The sequence below is a fragment of the Rhinopithecus bieti genome, unplaced genomic scaffold (assembly GCF_001698545.2).
Source record: "Rhinopithecus bieti isolate Rb0 unplaced genomic scaffold, ASM169854v2 scaffold_19482, whole genome shotgun sequence".
Classification (NCBI taxonomy): Eukaryota; Metazoa; Chordata; class Mammalia; order Primates; family Cercopithecidae; genus Rhinopithecus; species Rhinopithecus bieti.
In genome coordinates this window covers 838,143-843,986 of record NW_016809768.1, presented here as the reverse complement: position 1 = coordinate 843,986, position 5,844 = coordinate 838,143, and the positions used below count along the sequence as shown (strand labels likewise).

The 5,844-nt window shown below is 46.2% G+C and overlaps 1 long non-coding RNA gene across 1 annotated transcript; it reads right to left on the bottom strand.

Annotated features, from left to right (window-relative positions):
* Positions 1 to 350: 350 nt before the first annotated feature.
* On the bottom strand, positions 351 to 5,504 carry LOC108540967 (uncharacterized). Its single transcript, XR_001888817.1, has 3 exons — positions 5,426 to 5,504; positions 1,441 to 1,719; positions 351 to 821 (listed from the first exon to the last, which is right to left on the bottom strand). It is a non-coding gene; the product is annotated as an uncharacterized LOC108540967 (long non-coding RNA).
* Positions 5,505 to 5,844: the final 340 nt, after the last annotated feature.

The following is a 5,844-nucleotide window of genomic DNA, read 5'->3' as shown; positions in this document are numbered from 1 at the left end:
GCCTGACTTTGAGTTCTTGCTCTGCTATTAATATTGACTAGCTGTGCTCATATGTATGTTCCTTAACTGTCACTAAGTCATAGTTTCCTCAATTGCTAAATTGGGTTGTTTTGAGGATTAAATGAGAAAACATGTGGAGCTCTTAGCCAAGTGATGGGTTCTTAGGAAGCAGCCAATAGGTAATGATAACAGTTAATATTAGCGGTAGCTATTGAAAAGATATTTGAGATTCAGTGATGAATAAAATCACTGTAAATCTAGAACCCTACCCTCATCTAAACTATCAATCTCTTTTTATTGAACAGTTTCAATTTTATTTTTGATAAACAATTTTAACATAGTCAAACATTTATTAGAAGCAGAAAAGTCATTGTAGAGCACTTGAATTATATTTAAAGTTCAGTGGTCTAAACTAGCAATCTAAGATGATTGTGAAATAAAGGCATTTAAAATCCTCCTACTTGCTTGTGATGAACTACTGTACCAGTCAGGATAAGCTAAGCCACACTGCGCTAACAAATGGCCAGCAGATCTTGGTGCTTTACACTAGCAAATGGTTCTTTTACGCTTCTGCTGCTTGTCCACTGGGGGTCAGCAGAGGCCATCTTCTCTGTCAGCATCACTGTAGGATCCAGGCCGCCCAGCAGCCTCTCTGTGTCACTCAGCAGAGGGAGAAGAGACCTGGGGAGCCACATGCTGGCTCTTGATGTTTCTCTTTGGAAGTGACACTATCACTTTGACGTATGTTTCATCAGCCAGAGAAAGCCAGCCGTGGCTGGCTCGACAGAGCCAGGAAGTCTAATCCTCCTGAAGCAGAAGCCCTGCAGAGAGAGGAATCAAATAGACTGAACATAATATAGCAGACAAGAGAATCTGTGTGACTCTGAAACCATTAAGGGAGTAAAAGGAAAAAAGAAGGAAAGAAAACATGTGGAAAAAGAAGCATGACCATTAGAAATCACAACATAAGGAAGTACCAAGTAATCAAAGCTAATGAGCATTCAGTAAATATAAAGAAACTAAACTCACAAAACAGACTCTCATATTGGATGATAAAACAAAATTCAAATATATATATTTTACAACAGAAACACATAACATGAAAGGACAAGAAAATCTGAACATTAAAAGAAGAAATGTACATCCCAGATCAAGAATCAACGAAAAGGAAGTGTTGCTGTATTACCAATTAAAATAAGAAAACAGATTTTTCCCAAGAAAATACACACTTCACCTATATTCTCAAAATTGTTCACAAAAAGTTAATCATAGTTGTGGTAGGCAGAATAAGGATCCCTAAAATGATGCTGACACCCTAATCCCCAGCAAAGAAGCCCATGACATTAGGACTAAATAAAAATGTTAACCAGGAAGACATGAGAATTTAAAATGTGCATTATTAGACAGTATATTATCAAATAAATGAAGAAAAAAACTCACAGAATTACAGAGGCACTGACAAATATGCAATCATAGTTGAAATACTTGTCTCACATTGATCTAAAGTCAACCCTTTGTGGCGTTAATTCCCCCAGCATCTCTGGACTGTGCAGATGTGGGGCCGAGTGAGTCCAAAGGCCTCTTCTGCCTCAGGAGCAACACGAAAGCCAGGGCAGGTCCGGGCAGTATAAACAGAACATAAGGAAGGTTCTGTGAAGTTGGTCCAAGTTCCTGCAGATAATCCATCTTGGCAGCAGGGACAGATGAGGCCAGGAGAATCTGAAATGGGTACAAGAGCTGGGTAAATCATGAACACGCACAGAGCAAGAGCAAACTAGGGACAAAGAGAGGGACTCCTGCGAACAGGGACTCTGAGATCTGTGTCTGAGTCCAGTCGCTGACATCTCTGACCTTGGAGCCTATGGTTAACTGAACAGTGGCCAACCAAGATGTCCCCATCCTAATCCTGGAACCTGTAACTATGAGACCTTACCTGGCAAAGCAGACTTTACAGATGTGATTAAGTTAAGGATCTGCCATGGTCTGAATGTGCCCCCTCAACAGTCATATACTGAAACTTATTCACCAATGTGACAACATTAAGAGATGGGGTCTTTAGGAGGTGATTAAGTCGGAGCCCCTCACGAATGGGTCAATGTCCTTACAAAAGCGCCTTTTCATCTCTTCTGCCATGTGAGGACACAGCGTTTGTCCCTCTTTCCCTTCCACCGTCTGCCAAGTGAGAACACAGCAGCAAGATGCCATCCTGGAAGCAAAAGGGAGTTCTCACCAGACACCAAATCTCACCAGACACCAAATCTCACCAGACACCAAATCTCACCAGACACCAAATCTGCCAGCAGACACCAAATCTCACCAGACACCAAATCCACCAGTACACCAAATCTCACCAGGACACCAAATCTGCCAGCAGACACCAAATCTCACCAGACACCAAATCTCACCAGACACCAAATTGCCAGCAGGACACCAAATCTCACCAGACACCAATCAGCCAGCAGACACCAAATCTCACCAGACACCAAATCTGCCAGCAGACACCAAATCTCACCAGACACCAAATCTGCCAGCAGACACCAAATCTCACCAGACACCAAATCTGCCAGCACCTTGATCTTGGACTTGCCAGTCTTTAGAACTGTGAGAAATACATTTCTATTATTTACAGATTACCTAGTTTATGGCATTTTGTTACAGCAGCAAACATGGAGTAGGATAGGGTCTTAAAATAAGGAAGACCCTGGGCTACCCACATGGGTCATCTGCATAATCACAGAGTTCTTTATGACAGGTGGCAGGAGCAGGTGGAGAGAAATGAGAATGCCACGTGATGATGGGAGCAGAGGTCAGAGCAACGCCCTTCAAAGACAGAAAAGAGGCCATAGGCCAAGGAATGCAGGCATCCTCTCTAAACCATGTCAGATAAAGAAGCTGATTCTCCCCGGAAGCCTCCAGAAGGAAATGGCCCTGCTGACACCTTGACTTTAGCCCAGTGAGACTGATTTTGAATTCTGTCCTTTAGAACTGTAAGAGACGGGCGCCTGTAGTCCCAGCTACTCGGGAGGCTGAGGCAGGAGAATGGCGTAAACCTGGGAGGCGGAGCTTGCAGTGAGCTGAGATCCAGCCACTGCACTCCAGCCTGGGCCACAGAGCGAGACTCCGTCTCAAAAAAAAACAAAAAACAAAAAACAAAAAAAACTGTAAGAGAATAAATGTGATATTGTCAAGCTGCTGCACTTGTAGTAGCTGTTGCAGCAGCACCGGAAGCTCATGCAGAGCCCTTTCTTTGATTCTAGAAGCTACATCTGTGCCCTTCCTTCTTACTTAACAGCAAGTTGGTTCCTTTTTTCTGTGTGTTGTTTGCATTGGAGAGAAGGGAGAAGTCCTGAACTACAATCAGTCTGGACTCTGGAAAGTGACAGAGGCAATGTCAGATGTCTCAGGAGCTGCCCCTGAGAGGCAGGGCTGCACCACAGGCTGCCCAGGGAGCCAGTGCAGAGAAAGGGCAGCCCTTTGGTTGCCTCCTCTGCATCTCATGGTCTTGCTTCCCCTTATGCAGGTGACCCTCCCCGTACATCTGACAGAAAATGCACTCCTGGGAGCAGCTGCCACTCTTGTAGTGAAAAATATTCCTGGAGGGGTCCACACAGGTGGAGTGGATCTTGGAGGGACGGGCCCGACCCAGCCTCCCTCAGTGTGCGGGGATGACATGGGTGGGGGCTTGTCTTCCTCTGAAGAGGGTTCCGGGGTGAGAAAGATGAGCAGGGACTGGAACTAGTTACTGGTCTTCAGGTTCCAAAAGAAACCTCTGAGATAAGCTATTTGGGGTCATTGCTGCAGGTCTGTTCCTAAGTGTGCAGGGACATTCAGAGTGGGAAGAGTTGGGTTTCTGGTATGGGGACATCAGGTCCTCTGACTCCTGCTGTGTGTATGACAGACTTAAAAAATCAATGTGCGTGTGTTTATAAAATGATGCAGAAAAATTACAGTGTCTTCTAGTGTCTGGAGCACGGCTTCTAACAGCCTTGGCTGATTTATACTTCAACTTCCAAAACCATCTTTGGGAACCCAAGTCTTTATGGTTTTAGAAAAACAGCCTCAGACACCCGATGACTCCTCTCGTGATTTTCCATTCATGCTCCCCCAGAGCCCTGATTCCCCAACCAGTTCCAGACGTCTGAAGAGAGACAGGCGTGCTTTGGTGGCGCACTTCTCCAGTTGAAGTTGCTCTTTGGTGTTTGACTTAGAGTAGGAAGAAAGATATCTAGAAGGGAAACCCATTGTTTTAAACGTGTTTAAAGCAAAAGAATCACTATCTGAACTGTCTTGCCTGCCATCATCTTAATCTTAATCCCACCATCTCTACACATTTTGTATATCACAGATCACTCTTGCCTCCAGAGCTACCCTGAACTGCTCTAACTAAGCCAGCCTGCTGTAAGCAGAGCACCCCTGACAGAGGTCTCCCAGTGGTGTCCAGAGCACCATCTGCTGCCCTGCTGTCCTGACGTGAAACCGTGCTCCTCCGTGAAGCTGTGTCCCTCAGTGACATTGGTCCTGCTGTCACCCTGGCCTTGGGCAGATATATTCATCCGCCTCATCTCCTGTTTCCCAAATCCAACATAGTACAGCAGAAACCAGTCTACATATTTTCATACAATTTTGTTGAGAGTTCAGGGATAATGGTAGAAAAATACAACCCAGAGTTTACCTTACACTCATATAAGGGACCTTTTCTCCAGATCCTTTCAAAGGCCATCTGGCTACCTACAAACACTTCACAAGGTCTCAGACATTCAACCCGAGACAGTGGCTGGGCCAGGGGAGCTCCACCCAGCTCCATGCTATTGTTTTTCAGGCTCTCCCCATCCACCATCCAAAGGTCTTGGGTCCATTGCCACAGAGCCGCTCTGCCCCTTCAGAGACCGATGCATGCATAGAAAACCAAAGAACATTTCCTCCAAGCTCCTGCCTCATTCCCATGTGGGCTTTTAGGAAATCCAGGGCTATGGAGAGCACATTTAGAAAGCTACTGGCTATTTACATGCAGCTATATTCTCCCTCAAAAGGTACACTGGGTTTGCTTTCATATCTTCAGCCAAAACAGCACATTTGGTGAGCATCTTCTCTTTTGCTAAGAGGCCCACGAGCAACTTTTCTGCCTGCTGAGGAGCCTTGCAGGCTGTTCTGCGTCTTCTACTTTGGGCAGGTGCTTGGCCTGGCTGTGGAAGTCCCCTGGAGTCCCCCAGCTACTGGCCCCGACAGGACCAGCCACATGCCCCTTACATTTGCTCCTAGCAAGGCTCGGCAGCCAGGCTGAGAGGCTATTCCAGCCCTTTCTTGGCCCCGTCTCCTCAGACCCTCACCAGGGGCTGGCAGAGTCCCTGGGCTCACCCCATGCACACTGGCAAGGCTGAAGGCTCGGACAGGAGATGCCCTTTCAGAGTCACCGACAGTTACGTACCAGCCACGCACACTCCGACCTCTCCTGTCACCCCAGCACGCTTGTCTGTGTGTCTTCTCAGAGGACAGGAAAGGAGGGAGGTGCCTGCTTGGAATGAGAGCATAGACTTTTTCCATCTAAGTAAAAGTGCTGGGATGGTGGATCCACAGGTCTGTTTATGGGCATAGAAAGGCTTTGTAAATAGAACTGGTGTGTTGAATCAGTTGTTCAGGGAGCCCGTGCTCCTTTTCCTATCTCCAGGGATCTGCTTTGTATGGAATTTGGCTAACACCAACCTGAATATGATCTGCCTAAATCACAGCCCGCTTCTGCTTACAGCGCTTTCCTTTCTTTCTCTCTGTAACTCAGATATGCAAACAATGGTAAGAGAAACCAGAACTCAGGGAAAATGAGAGCAATGGTTGTGTGTAGACGCCAGC